General features: G+C 39.9%; 16 non-coding genes across 16 annotated transcripts; 5 read left to right on the forward strand and 11 right to left on the reverse strand.

Moving 5' to 3' along the window:
• Positions 1-1,081: 1,081 nt before the first annotated feature.
• On the forward strand, positions 1,082-1,155 carry trnar-ccu (transfer RNA arginine (anticodon CCU)). Its single transcript has one exon. It is a non-coding gene; the product is annotated as a tRNA-Arg (tRNA).
• A 437-nt stretch (positions 1,156-1,592) lies between these two features.
• trnas-aga (transfer RNA serine (anticodon AGA)) lies at positions 1,593-1,674 on the forward strand. The gene has a single exon. It is a non-coding gene; the product is annotated as a tRNA-Ser (tRNA).
• A 165-nt stretch (positions 1,675-1,839) lies between these two features.
• trnai-aau (transfer RNA isoleucine (anticodon AAU)) lies at positions 1,840-1,913 on the reverse strand. The gene has a single exon. It is a non-coding gene; the product is annotated as a tRNA-Ile (tRNA).
• Positions 1,914-2,201: 288 nt separating this feature from the next.
• On the reverse strand, positions 2,202-2,283 carry trnal-cag (transfer RNA leucine (anticodon CAG)). Its single transcript has one exon. It is a non-coding gene; the product is annotated as a tRNA-Leu (tRNA).
• A 1,112-nt stretch (positions 2,284-3,395) lies between these two features.
• Positions 3,396-3,610, reverse strand: LOC131702237 (small nucleolar RNA U3). The gene has a single exon (XR_009309391.1). It is a non-coding gene; the product is annotated as a small nucleolar RNA U3 (small nucleolar RNA).
• A 1,701-nt stretch (positions 3,611-5,311) lies between these two features.
• Positions 5,312-5,393, forward strand: trnas-aga (transfer RNA serine (anticodon AGA)). Its single transcript has one exon. It is a non-coding gene; the product is annotated as a tRNA-Ser (tRNA).
• A 165-nt stretch (positions 5,394-5,558) lies between these two features.
• trnai-aau (transfer RNA isoleucine (anticodon AAU)) lies at positions 5,559-5,633 on the reverse strand. The gene has a single exon. It is a non-coding gene; the product is annotated as a tRNA-Ile (tRNA).
• A 296-nt stretch (positions 5,634-5,929) lies between these two features.
• On the reverse strand, positions 5,930-6,011 carry trnal-cag (transfer RNA leucine (anticodon CAG)). Its single transcript has one exon. It is a non-coding gene; the product is annotated as a tRNA-Leu (tRNA).
• A 1,112-nt stretch (positions 6,012-7,123) lies between these two features.
• LOC131702324 (small nucleolar RNA U3) lies at positions 7,124-7,337 on the reverse strand. The gene has a single exon (XR_009309471.1). It is a non-coding gene; the product is annotated as a small nucleolar RNA U3 (small nucleolar RNA).
• Positions 7,338-9,038: 1,701 nt separating this feature from the next.
• Positions 9,039-9,120, forward strand: trnas-aga (transfer RNA serine (anticodon AGA)). Its single transcript has one exon. It is a non-coding gene; the product is annotated as a tRNA-Ser (tRNA).
• Positions 9,121-9,285: 165 nt separating this feature from the next.
• On the reverse strand, positions 9,286-9,359 carry trnai-aau (transfer RNA isoleucine (anticodon AAU)). Its single transcript has one exon. It is a non-coding gene; the product is annotated as a tRNA-Ile (tRNA).
• A 288-nt stretch (positions 9,360-9,647) lies between these two features.
• Positions 9,648-9,729, reverse strand: trnal-cag (transfer RNA leucine (anticodon CAG)). The gene has a single exon. It is a non-coding gene; the product is annotated as a tRNA-Leu (tRNA).
• Positions 9,730-10,841: 1,112 nt separating this feature from the next.
• Positions 10,842-11,056, reverse strand: LOC131702238 (small nucleolar RNA U3). The gene has a single exon (XR_009309392.1). It is a non-coding gene; the product is annotated as a small nucleolar RNA U3 (small nucleolar RNA).
• Positions 11,057-12,757: 1,701 nt separating this feature from the next.
• trnas-aga (transfer RNA serine (anticodon AGA)) lies at positions 12,758-12,839 on the forward strand. Its single transcript has one exon. It is a non-coding gene; the product is annotated as a tRNA-Ser (tRNA).
• Positions 12,840-13,004: 165 nt separating this feature from the next.
• Positions 13,005-13,078, reverse strand: trnai-aau (transfer RNA isoleucine (anticodon AAU)). Its single transcript has one exon. It is a non-coding gene; the product is annotated as a tRNA-Ile (tRNA).
• Positions 13,079-13,366: 288 nt separating this feature from the next.
• On the reverse strand, positions 13,367-13,448 carry trnal-cag (transfer RNA leucine (anticodon CAG)). Its single transcript has one exon. It is a non-coding gene; the product is annotated as a tRNA-Leu (tRNA).
• Between the last annotated feature and the right edge of the window lie 400 nt (positions 13,449-13,848).

Here is a 13,848-nt window from a genome sequence, read left to right on the forward strand (position 1 = left end):
AGTTGTTACAATAACATTTCAAACTCATCCCAGACTGCAGGCGGTTAAAAGCTTAATTGGGTTCAATTTTTTGATATGATTTAAAAAGTACGAGCCAGTTGCCTCATTTGCATTGCCTGCCTTCCTCCTTTGCACTGTGACGTCTATCAAATGTGTGCTTAAAATCTGATGAATACGATTCCCATTTGAACCGTAAATATTTTAATTATACGCATACAGTGTTCTGTTGGGCTCCGAGGGTGTTATCTAATAAAACAAGGTAATCGGTGAGCGCGTTCGGCTTAACCAAAACGTTGCTGTTTCAAGCCCACGCAGGGACGAGGCATTCTTTTTGTCAATCGCCTTTCTGTCAAGCCAGTAAACCTGTATATAATAAGAAACATTCAACAGCTCGGAAACACCATAATAGAATCCAATGCGTTTACAAATGTGTTTTGAAACTGTTCATTTTTCACCCAAATGCGGTTCTCAAAAATTGTTTTGCCTACATTTTTCTATTGCTATTATTATTTTTTCCAGAGTAAGACGAAAAAGCAAACATCCATGAAATAGGTAAACACTGCTACAGCGCTTGAACTGTCTCAACAAACGTTCAGCTCTAAAACTTGTACATTGAAAGTCTTTTAACATCTTTAACACAATCATGTGTGTTCCAATAGCGGCTATTCCACATGGTGATCAATAAAGTGAATGCTGGCTTTGTTCACATATTAGCAAGACGTTTTCAGGATTCACGCATATTCTGAACAAGCACACCAGAATATGGTAATGAAAGGACAGGAAAATAACAGGTTTATTGGCTCTGGTCTTGTATCGTCACCCTGACTACTGTCAGGTAAGGAAGTGGCATTAATCAAAACGTAATTATGTAAGGTTACCAATGCGCAAATACGAAGCATATTAAAACTTCTTCACAATCTTAAATCTTCCCACATGCATTTCAAACACTTACTGATAAGTACGGCCCTTTCCCAATGTAACTGCTTTGTTTGAACACCAAAGATGGCTTGGATATTTATGAAACCACGATACTATTGTTCCCACTTTCTTTAGAACTACCAAATGTGCGCTTCCCATGTCAGCCCTAGTGGCCTAATGGTTAAGGCCACTGGCCTCCTAAGCCAGGGATAGTGGGTTCGAGTCCCATCTGGGGTGGGGTTTTGTTATAAAATCGAACATAATTGTGTTATGTTTTATTGGCATGTGATATTTTGTAGATCTTGTTATCTGTTAAGTCCGCTCACGCTAGCCACAACGTGCTTGAGTGCTGTGGCAGCAGCCATGAAGCAAGTCAGTTTTTCAGTTGAAATAAAGATCTACTTTGTTTTTTGTGTATGTGTGGTTTGAAAAGATCACTTAAATTGTTACGTATTTTGAAATAAAGATGTATTCATTATTATGAACGTTGACAGAAAGGATATTGTATTTACATTTCCCACGTGTGCTTGCCTTGTATAAATCGATGGAGTTTCAACAAAGGCATTTGACTTCGGTTCATGTTAGCCTATACTGCCATCTGCAGCATTACCGCGGGTGTCTTTTACTTCTTTTGACAATAATATGGATCATTTCACAGTCCAATGTAAGAACATGTAGTCGTGGCCGAGTGGTTAAGGCGATGGACTAGAAATCCATTGGGGTTTCCCCGCGCAGGTTCGAATCCTGCCGACTACGTAAGCTTTCTTTTTAATTGTATGTGTTCATTCCTAATACATGTTTAAAGATGAGGAATCTGAAATATTACTGGTTCTACTTCATATCGCACCGGTTCATTTTGTTAAAGAATGTTCATTTTGGCACCATTCCAAATGCTGTGGTTTCTTTAAAGAAGAAAAGTCATGGCCCGTATGGGGATCGAACCCGCGACCTTGGCGTTATTAGCACCACGCTCTAACCAACTGAGCTAACCGGCCACACACATGGAGCACGTTAATAAAACCCGAGAAAAACAAGGCCTGCGGACATTATGATTACCAAGATGTTATGTTAAACTCAACAATAACACATTCAAAGTATTGGAAAGGCATAATTAGAGGTCTCATCTTTATGAGGCAGTTTAGCAGTGTGAAGAAAGTGGCGAGGTGCGGGCTTGCGGTGACTTTCTCTCATTTAAAAAGCTGTGATTTGAATACTAAAAAGAAAAACATGTAAAATTACCAAGCATTCGGTGGACGTTTTAGAAATAAATTAACAAGAACAGTTGTCAGAAGTGGGGTTCGAGCCCACGCCTCCATGGAGACTGCGACCTGACCACAGCGCCTTAGACCGCTCGGCCATCCTGACTTACACCGACGACTTTGCACAACGCTGCAGCACACTGCTGAACCTCCCATGTCTGACGCTGCAGTAAATCACCTGGCGTGTGCGTGTACTTGTTCTTTTTCTGTTTATATTAAGGAGGGCGACAGGTTTTGTCGCATTCTGTATGGAATCACAAGGACACTCCTCTTACTGAAAGAAAATATACTGCAAACAGAGCGATCGCTTCACGGTTTGAATCAAAATCAGAACAGTCTGTTAGCAAATGAACTTCATCAAAAAACCACAAAGGCATTACATAAATGTTACAGATATATTTCGTAGACAGAACAGTTGTAACATATTTGAGTACATTTCTAAACAATCTGCTAATAACAGACATAATCTCAAAGCGCTATAATTTATTTTCAGATCTTATGAAAGACAAGTATGGTTGCGCATTATATCACAGAAAACAGGATAATCCTAGCGCTTCATTTAATCCCTCGGTTTGTACCATATGGAGATAGAAGATCCATTTGGATTCACATTGTAATAGTTTTTGATCGAGATTATCACGTCCTCGAGCTTGAAATATTTTTTGTATGCTGCGGTATTTCAGATCTGAAATGGAATGTTTGGCATCTACGAAATGTCTAGCTAGTGGTGAATGGATATCTTTTCTCCTAATTGAACTTTTATGCTTGCTCATCAATGCGCAATCGTCACTGTCTAGTAGTTTTACCAACATATTGCAAATGGCAAGGACAAAAAAACAAATAAATGACATGCGTTGAAGCACAGGTCATCACTTGTAAGACACTCTGCTCTTTTTTCGTTGTATGGCTTGTAAAACGCAAACGCATTATCACAGGCGGCACAATTACGACATGGAAAAAAATCCAGTAGATTTGTCCAGTACACCTAGATCTCTCGAACATGTCAATGAGTCAGCCCTTAATAAACACTGTCCGTGTTCATTTCTGTGTATATGACATTGTCTATAACCAATATCTGTTATGTAAGCGTATTGGTATGAAACCAATCGCAATTAATGCGATCCGTGTTTTCAGTCAGTTTGATAGTTTTAATCAATCATCGAAAAAGCAGCAGTGCTTTGCAACTGTAGTTCATCTTTCTTACGTTTTGGTAAGATACCCACTCAGAACGTGTCCGCTTCCTCCAGCCCCCTAAGGAACACTGGAGCGGTCATCAATAACAGCGAGCAGTTGGTCAAAAACAACACTCGCTGTCTTCTTCACGCTCAAAAACGAACACTCTCACTCTTCCTCGTGGGTAGCGAGCCCAAACACTTTCAAAACGCATTTCGATAGCAAATCACTATAGAAATGATCCCTGAAAGTATTGTTTTATGGGCAAGTGGCCGACCGTCTCCCTCCAACTCTGAGTGGCACCGGTAGCTGTGCCGGTGACAAATAAACAGGAGCACTTTCATATAATGCAATTGCTGTAGCCCAGTGAGTTGTTACAATAACATTTCAAACTCATTCCAGACTGCAGGCGGTTAAAAGCTTAATTGGGTTCAATTTTTTGATATGATTTAAAAAGAACGAGCCAGTTGCCTCATTTGCATTGCCTGCCTTCCTCCTTTGCACTGTGACGTCTATCAAATGTGTGCTTAAAATCTGATGAATACGATTCCCATTTGAACCGTAAATATTTTAATTATACGCATACAGTGTTCTGTTGGGCTCCGAGGTTGTTATCTAATAAAACAAGGTAATCGGTGAGCGCGTTCGGCTTAACCAAAACGTTGCTGTTTCAAGCCCACGCAGGGACGAGGCATTCTTTTTGTCAATCGCCTTTCTGTCAAGCCAGTAAACCTGTATATAATAAGAAACATTCAACAGCTCGGAAACACCATAATAGAATCCAATGCCTTTACAAATGTGTTTTGAAACTGTTCATTTTTCACCCAAATGCGGTTCTCAAAAATTGTTTTGCCTACATTTTTCTATTGCTATTATTATTTTTTCCAGAGTAAGACGAAAAAGCAAACATCCATGAAATAGGTAAACACTGATACAGCGCTTGAACTGTCTCAACAAACGTTCAGCTCTAAAACGTGTACATTGAAAGTCTATTAACATCTTTAACACAATCATGTGTGTTCCAATAGCGGCTATTCCACATGGTGATCAATAAAGTGAATGCTGGCTTTGTTCACATATTAGCAAGACGTTTTCAGGATTCTCGCATATTCTGAACAAGCACACTAGAATATGGTAATGAAAGGACAGGAAAATAACAGGTTTATTGGCTTTGGTCTTGTATCGTCACCCTGACTACTGTCAGGTAAGGAAGTGGCATTAATCAAAACGTAATTATGTAAGGTTACCAATGCGCAAATACGAAGCATATTAAAACTTCTTCACAATCTTAAATCTTCCCACATGCATTTCAAACACTTACTGATAAGTACGGCCCTTTCCCAATGTAACTGCTTTGTTTGAACACCAAAGATGGCTTGGATATTTATGAAACCACGATACTATTGTTCCCACTTTCTTTAGAACTACCAAATGTGCGCTTCCCATGTCAGCCCTAGTGGCCTAATGGCCAAGGCCACTGGCCTCCTAAGCCAGGGATAGTGGGTTCGAGTCCCATCTGGGGTGGGGTTTTGTTATAAAATCGAACATAATTGTGTTATGTTTTATTGGCATGTGATATTTTGTAGATCTTGTTATCTGTTAAGTCCGCTCACGCTAGCCACAACGTGCTTGAGTGCTGTGGCAGCAGCCATGAAGCAAGTCAGTTTTTCAGTTGAAATAAAGATCTACTTTGTTTTTTGTGTATGGGTGGTTTGAAAAGATCACTTAAATTGTTACGTATTTTGAAATAAAGATGTATTCATTATTATGAACTTTGACAGAAAGGATATTGTATTTACATTTCCCACGTGTGCTTGCCTTGTATAAATCGATGGAGTTTCAACAAAGGCATTTGACTTCGGTTCATGTTAGCCTATACTGCCATCTGCAGCATTACCGCGGGTGTCTTTTACTTCTTTTGACAATAATATGGATCATTTCACAGTCCAATGTAAGAACATGTAGTCTTGGCCGAGTGGTTAAGGCGATGGACTAGAAATCCATTGGGGTTTCCCCGCGCAGGTTCGAATCCTGCCGACTACGTAAGCTTTCTTTTTAATTGTATGTGTTCATTCCTAATACATGTTTAAAGATGAGGAATCTGAAATATTACTGGTTCTACTTCATATCGCACCGGTTCATTTTGTTAAAGAATGTTCATTTTGGCACCATTCCAAATGCTGTGGTTTCTTTAAAGAAGAAAAGTCATGGCCCATATGGGGATCGAACCCGCGACCTTGGCGTTATTAGCACCACGCTCTAACCAACTGAGCTAACTGAGCTAACCGGCCACACACATGGAGCACGTTAATAAAACCCGAGAAAAACAAGGCCTGCGGACATTATGATTACCAAGATGTTATGTTAAACTCAACAATAACACATTCAAAGTATTGGAAAGGCATAATTAGAGGTCTCATCTTTATGAGGCAGTTTAGCAGTGTGAAGAAAGTGGCGAGGTGCGGGCTTGCGGTGACTTTCTCTCATTTAAAAAGCTGTGATTTGAATACTAAAAAGAAAAACATGTAAAATTACCAAGCATTCGGTGGACGTTTTAGAAATAAATTAACAAGAACAGTTGTCAGAAGTGGGGTTCGAGCCCACGCCTCCATGGAGACTGCGACCTGACCACAGCGCCTTAGACCGCTCGGCCATCCTGACTTACACCGACGACTTTGCACAACGCTGCAGCACACTGCTGAACCTCCCATGTCTGACGCTGCAGTAAATCACCTGGCGTGTGCGTGTACTTGTTCTTTTTCTGTTTATATTAAGGAGGGCGACAGGTTTTGTCGCATTCTGTATGGAATCACAAGGACACTCCTCTTACTGAAAGAAAATATACTGCAAACAGAGCGATCGCTTCACGGTTTGAATCAAAATCAGAACAGTCTGTTAGCAAATGAACTTCATCAAAAAACCACAAAGGCATTACATAAATGTTACAGATATATTTCGTAGACAGAACAGTTGTAACATATTTGAGTACATTTCTAAACAATCTGCTAATAACAGACATAATCTCAAAGCGCTATAATTTATTTTCAGATCTTATGAAAGACAAGTATGGTTGCGCATTATATCACAGAAAACAGGATAATCCTAGCGCTTCATTTAATCCCTCGGTTTGTACCATATGGAGATAGAAGATCCATTTGGATTCACATTGTAATAGTTTTTGATCGAGATTATCACGTCCTCGAGCTTGAAATATTTTTTGTATGCTGCGGTATTTCAGATCTGAAATGGAATGTTTGGCATCTACGAAATGTCTAGCTAGTGGTGAATGGATATCTTTTCTCCTAATTGAACTTTTATGCTTGCTCATCAATGCGCAATCGTCACTGTCTAGTAGTTTTACCAACATATTGCAAATGGCAAGGACAAAAAAACAAATAAATGACATGCGTTGAAGCACAGGTCATCACTTGTAAGACACTCTGCTCTTTTTTCGTTGTATGGCTTGTAAAACGCAAACGCATTATCACAGGCGGCACAATTACGACATGGAAAAAAATCCAGTAGATTTGTCCAGTACACCTAGATCTCTCGAACATGTCAATGAGTCAGCCCTTAATAAACACTGTCCGTGTTCATTTCTGTGTATATGACATTGTCTATAACCAATATCTGTTATGTAAGCGTATTGGTATGAAACCAATCGCAATTAATGCGATCCGTGTTTTCAGTCAGTTTGATAGTTTTAATCAATCATCGAAAAAGCAGCAGTGCTTTGCAACTGTAGTTCATCTTTCTTACGTTTTGGTAAGATACCCACTCAGAACGTGTCCGCTTCCTCCAGCCCCCAAAGGAACACTGGAGCGGTCATCAATAACAACGAGCAGTTGGTCAAAAACAACACTCGCTGTCTTCTTCACGCTCAAAAACGAACACTCTCACTCTTCCTCGTGGGTAGCGAGCCCAACACTTTCAAAACGCATTTCGCTAGCAAATCACTATAGAAATGATCCCTGAAAGTATTGTTTTATGGGCAAGTGGCCGACCGTCTCCCTCCAACTCTGAGTGGCACCGGTAGCTGTGCCGGTGACAAATAAACAGGAGCACTTTCATATAATGCAATTGCTGTAGCCCAGTGAGTTGTTACAATAACATTTCAAACTCATCCCAGACTGCAGGCGGTTAAAAGCTTAATTGGGTTCAATTTTTTGATATGATTTAAAAAGTACGAGCCAGTTGCCTCATTTGCATTGCCTGCCTTCCTCCTTTGCACTGTGACGTCTATCAAATGTGTGCTTAAAATCTGATGAATACGATTCCCATTTGAACCGTAAATATTTTAATTATACGCATACAGTGTTCTGTTGGGCTCCGAGGGTGTTATCTAATAAAACAAGGTAATCGGTGAGCGCGTTCGGCTTAACCAAAACGTTGCTGTTTCAAGCCCACGCAGGGACGAGGCATTCTTTTTGTCAATCGCCTTTCTGTCAAGCCAGTAAACCTGTATATAATAAGAAACATTCAACAGCTCGGAAACACCATAATAGAATCCAATGCCTTTACAAATGTGTTTTGAAACTGTTCATTTTTCACCCAAATGCGGTTCTCAAAAATTGTTTTGCCTACATTTTTCTATTGCTATTATTATTTTTTCCAGAGTAAGACGAAAAAGCAAACATCCATGAAATAGGTAAACACTGCTACAGCGCTTGAACTGTCTCAACAAACGTTCAGCTCTAAAACTTGTACATTGAAAGTCTTTTAACATCTTTAACACAATCATGTGTGTTCCAATAGCGGCTATTCCACATGGTGATCAATAAAGTGAATGCTGGCTTTGTTCACATATTAGCAAGACGTTTTCAGGATTCACTTATATTCTGAACAAGCACACCAGAATATGGTAATGAAAGGACAGGAAAATAACAGGTTTATTGGCTCTGGTCTTGTATCGTCACCCTGACTACTGTCAGGTAAGGAAGTGGCATTAATCAAAACGTAATTATGTAAGGTTACCAATGCGCAAATACGAAGCATATTAAAACTTCTTCACAATCTTAAATCTTCCCACATGCATTTCAGACACTTACTGATAAGTACGGCCCTTTCCCAATGTAACTGCTTTGTTTGAACACCAAAGATGGCTTGGATATTTATGAAACCACGATACTATTGTTCCCACTTTCTTTAGAACTACCAAATGTGCGCTTCCCATGTCAGCCCTAGTGGCCTAATGGTTAAGGCCACTGGCCTCCTAAGCCAGGGATAGTGTGTTCGAGTCCCATCTGGGGTGGGGTTTTGTTATAAAATCGAACATAATTGTGTTATGTTTTATTGGCATGTGATATTTTGTAGATCTTGTTATCTGTTAAGTCCGCTCACGCTAGCCACAACGTGCTTGAGTGCTGTGGCAGCAGCCATGAAGCAAGTCAGTTTTTCAGTTGAAATAAAGATCTACTTTGTTTTTTGTGTATGTGTGGTTTGAAAAGATCACTTAAATTGTTACGTATTTTGAAATAAAGATGTATTCATTATTATGAACGTTGACAGAAAGGATATTGTATTTACATTTCCCACGTGTGCTTGCCTTGTATAAATCGATGGAGTTTCAACAAAGGCATTTGACTTCGGTTCATGTTAGCCTATACTGCCATCTGCAGCATTACCGCGGGTGTCTTTTACTTCTTTTGACAATAATATGGATCATTTCACAGTCCAATGTAAGAACCTGTAGTCGTGGCCGAGTGGTTAAGGCGATGGACTAGAAATCCATTGGGGTTTCCCCGCGCAGGTTCGAATCCTGCCGACTACGTAAGCTTTCTTTTTAATTGTATGTGTTCATTCCTAATACATGTTTAAAGATGAGGAATCTGAAATATTACTGGTTCTACTTCATATCGCACCGGTTCATTTTGTTAAAGAATGTTCATTTTGGCACCATTCCAAATGCTGTGGTTTCTTTAAAGAAGAAAAGTCATGGCCCGTATGGGGATCGAACCCGCGACCTTGGCGTTATTAGCACCACGCTCTAACCAACTGAGCTAACCGGCCACACACATGGAGCACGTTAATAAAACCCGAGAAAAACAAGGCCTGCGGACATTATGATTACCAAGATGTTATGTTAAACTCAACAATAACACATTCAAAGTATTGGAAAGGCATAATTAGAGGTCTCATCTTTATGAGGCAGTTTAGCAGTGTGAAGAAAGTGGCGAGGTGCGGGCTTGCGGTGACTTTCTCTCATTTAAAAAGCTGTGATTTGAATACTAAAAAGAAAAACATGTAAAATTACCAAGCATTCGGTGGACGTTTTAGAAATAAATTAACAAGAACAGTTGTCAGAAGTGGGGTTCGAGCCCACGCCTCCATGGAGACTGCGACCTGACCACAGCGCCTTAGACCGCTCGGCCATCCTGACTTACACCGACGACTTTGCACAACGCTGCAGCACACTGCTGAACCTCCCATGTCTGACGCTGCAGTAAATCACCTGGCGTGTGCGTGTACTTGTTCTTTTTCTGTTTATATTAAGGAGGGCGACAGGTTTTGTCGCATTCTGTATGGAATCACAAGGACACTCCTCTTACTGAAAGAAAATATACTGCAAACAGAGCGATCGCTTCACGGTTTGAATCAAAATCAGAACAGTCTGTTAGCAAATGAACTTCATCAAAAAACCACAAAGGCATTACATAAATGTTACAGATATATTTCGTAGACAGAACAGTTGTAACATATTTGAGTACATTTCTAAACAATCTGCTAATAACAGACATAATCTCAAAGCGCTATAATTTATTTTCAGATCTTATGAAAGACAAGTATGGTTGCGCATTATATCACAGAAAACAGGATAATCCTAGCGCTTCATTTAATCCCTCGGTTTGTACCATATGGAGATAGAAGATCCATTTGGATTCACATTGTAATAGTTTTTGATCGAGATTATCACGTCCTCGAGCTTGAAATATTTTTTGTATGCTGCGGTATTTCAGATCTGAAATGGAATGTTTGGCATCTACGAAATGTCTAGCTAGTGGTGAATGGATATCTTTTCTCCTAATTGAACTTTTATGCTTGCTCATCAATGCGCAATCGTCACTGTCTAGTAGTTTTACCAACATATTGCAAATGGCAAGGACAAAAAAACAAATAAATGACATGCGTTGAAGCACAGGTCATCACTTGTAAGACACTCTGCTCTTTTTTCGTTGTATGGCTTGTAAAACGCAAACGCATTATCACAGGCGGCACAATTACGACATGGAAAAAAATCCAGTAGATTTGTCCAGTACACCTAGATCTCTCGAACATGTCAATGAGTCAGCCCTTAATAAACACTGTCCGTGTTCATTTCTGTGTATATGACATTGTCTATAACCAATATCTGTTATGTAAGCGTATTGGTATGAAACCAATCGCAATTAATGCGATCCGTGTTTTCAGTCAGTTTGATAGTTTTAATCAATCATCGAAAAAGCAGCAGTGCTTTGCAACTGTAGTTCATCTTTCTTACGTTTTGGTAAGATACCCACTCAGAACGTGTCCGCTTCCTCCAGCCCCCTAAGGAACACTGGAGCGGTCATCAATAACAGCGAGCAGTTGGTCAAAAACAACACTCGCTGTCTTCTTCACGCTCAAAAACGAACACTCTCACTCTTCCTCGTGGGTAGCGAGCCCAAACACTTTCAAAACGCATTTCGATAGCAAATCACTATAGAAATGATCCCTGAAAGTATTGTTTTATGGGCAAGTGGCCGACCGTCTCCCTCCAACTCTGAGTGGCACCGGTAGCTGTGCCGGTGACAAATAAACAGGAGCACTTTCATATAATGCAATTGCTGTAGCCCAGTGAGTTGTTACAATAACATTTCAAACTCATTCCAGACTGCAGGCGGTTAAAAGCTTAATTGGGTTCAATTTTTTGATATGATTTAAAAAGAACGAGCCAGTTGCCTCATTTGCATTGCCTGCCTTCCTCCTTTGCACTGTGACGTCTATCAAATGTGTGCTTAAAATCTGATGAATACGATTCCCATTTGAACCGTAAATATTTTAATTATACGCATACAGTGTTCTGTTGGGCTCCGAGGTTGTTATCTAATAAAACAAGGTAATCGGTGAGCGCGTTCGGCTTAACCAAAACGTTGCTGTTTCAAGCCCACGCAGGGACGAGGCATTCTTTTTGTCAATCGCCTTTCTGTCAAGCCAGTAAACCTGTATATAATAAGAAACATTCAACAGCTCGGAAACACCATAATAGAATCCAATGCCTTTACAAATGTGTTTTGAAACTGTTCATTTTTCACCCAAATGCGGTTCTCAAAAATTGTTTTGCCTACATTTTTCTATTGCTATTATTATTTTTTCCAGAGTAAGACGAAAAAGCAAACATCCATGAAATAGGTAAACACTGCTACAGCGCTTGAACTGTCTCAACAAACGTTCAGCTCTAAAACGTGTACATTGAAAGTCTATTAACATCTTTAACACAATCATGTGTGTTCCAATAGCGGCTATTCCACATGGTGATCAATAAAGTGAATGCTGGCTTTGTTCACATATTAGCAAGACGTTTTCAGGATTCACGCATATTCTGAACAAGCACACTAGAATATGGTAATGAAAGGACAGGAAAATAACAGGTTTATTGGCTTTGGTCTTGTATCGTCACCCTGACTACTGTCAGGTAAGGAAGTGGCATTAATCAAAACGTAATTATGTAAGGTTACCAATGCGCAAATACGAAGCATATTAAAACTTCTTCACAATCTTAAATCTTCCCACATGCATTTCAAACACTTACTGATAAGTACGGCCCTTTCCCAATGTAACTGCTTTGTTTGAACACCAAAGATGGCTTGGATATTTATGAAACCACGATACTATTGTTCCCACTTTCTTTAGAACTACCAAATGTGCGCTTCCCATGTCAGCCCTAGTGGCCTAATGGCTAAGGCCACTGGCCTCCTAAGCCAGGGATAGTGGGTTCGAGTCCCATCTGGGGTGGGGTTTTGTTATAAAATCGAACATAATTGTGTTATGTTTTATTGGCATGTGATATTTTGTAGATCTTGTTATCTGTTAAGTCCGCTCACGCTAGCCACAACGTGCTTGAGTGCTGTGGCAGCAGCCATGAAGCAAGTCAGTTTTTCAGTTGAAATAAAGATCTACTTTGTTTTTTGTGTATGGGTGGTTTGAAAAGATCACTTAAATTGTTACGTATTTTGAAATAAAGATGTATTCATTATTATGAACGTTGACAGAAAGGATATTGTATTTACATTTCCCACGTGTGCTTGCCTTGTATAAATCGATGGAGTTTCAACAAAGGCATTTGACTTCGGTTCATGTTAGCCTATACTGCCATCTGCAGCATTACCGCGGGTGTCTTTTACTTCTTTTGACAATAATATGGATCATTTCACAGTCCAATGTAAGAACATGTAGTCGTGGCCGAGTGGTTAAGGCGATGGACTAGAAATCCATTGGGGTTTCCCCGTGCAGGTTCGTATCCTGCCGACTACGTAAGCTTTCTTTTTAATTGTATGTGTTCATTCCTAATACATGTTTAAAGATGAGGAATCTGAAATATTACTGGTTCTACTTCATATCGCACCGGTTCATTTTGTTAAAGAATGTTCATTTTGGCACCATTCCAAATGCTGTGGTTTCTTTAAAGAAGAAAAGTCATGGCCCGTATGGGGATCGAACCCGCGACCTTGGCGTTATTAGCACCACACTCTAACCAACTGAGCTAACCGGCCACACACATGGAGCGCGTTAATAAAACCCGAGAAAAACAAGGCCTGCGGACATTATGATTACCAAGATGTTATGTTAAACTCAACAATAACACATTCAAAGTATTGGAAAGGCATAATTAGAGGTCTCATCTTTATGAGGCAGTTTAGCAGTGTGAAGAAAGTGGCGAGGTGCGGGCTTGCGGTGACTTTCTCTCATTTAAAAAGCTGTGATTTGAATACTAAAAAGAAAAACATGTAAAATTACAAAGCATTCGGTGGACATTTTAGAAATAAATTAACAAGAACAGTTGTCAGAAGTGGGGTTCGAGCCCACGCCTCCATGGAGACTGCGACCTGACCACAGCGCCTTAGACCGCTCGGCCATCCTGACTTACACCGACGACTTTGCACAACGCTGCAGCACACTGCTGAACCTCCCATGTCTGACGCTGCAGTAAATCACCTGGCGTGTGCGTGTACTTGTTCTTTTTCTGTTTATATTAAGGAGGGCGACAAGTTTTGTCGCATTCTGTATGGAATCACAAGGACACTCCTCTTACTGAAAGAAAATATACTGCAAACAGAGCGATCGCTTCACGGTTTGAATCAAAATCAGAACAGTCTGTTAGCAAATGAACTTCATCAAAAAACCACAAAGGCATTACATAAATGTTACAGATATATTTCGTAGACAGAACAGTTGTAACATATTTGAGTACATTTCTAAACAATCTGCTAATAACAGACATAATCTCAAAGCGCTAAAATTTATTTTCAGATCTTATGAAAGA

This window comes from Acipenser ruthenus, chromosome 29 (genome assembly GCF_902713425.1).
Source record: "Acipenser ruthenus chromosome 29, fAciRut3.2 maternal haplotype, whole genome shotgun sequence".
Lineage (NCBI taxonomy): Eukaryota > Metazoa > Chordata > Actinopteri > Acipenseriformes > Acipenseridae > Acipenser > Acipenser ruthenus.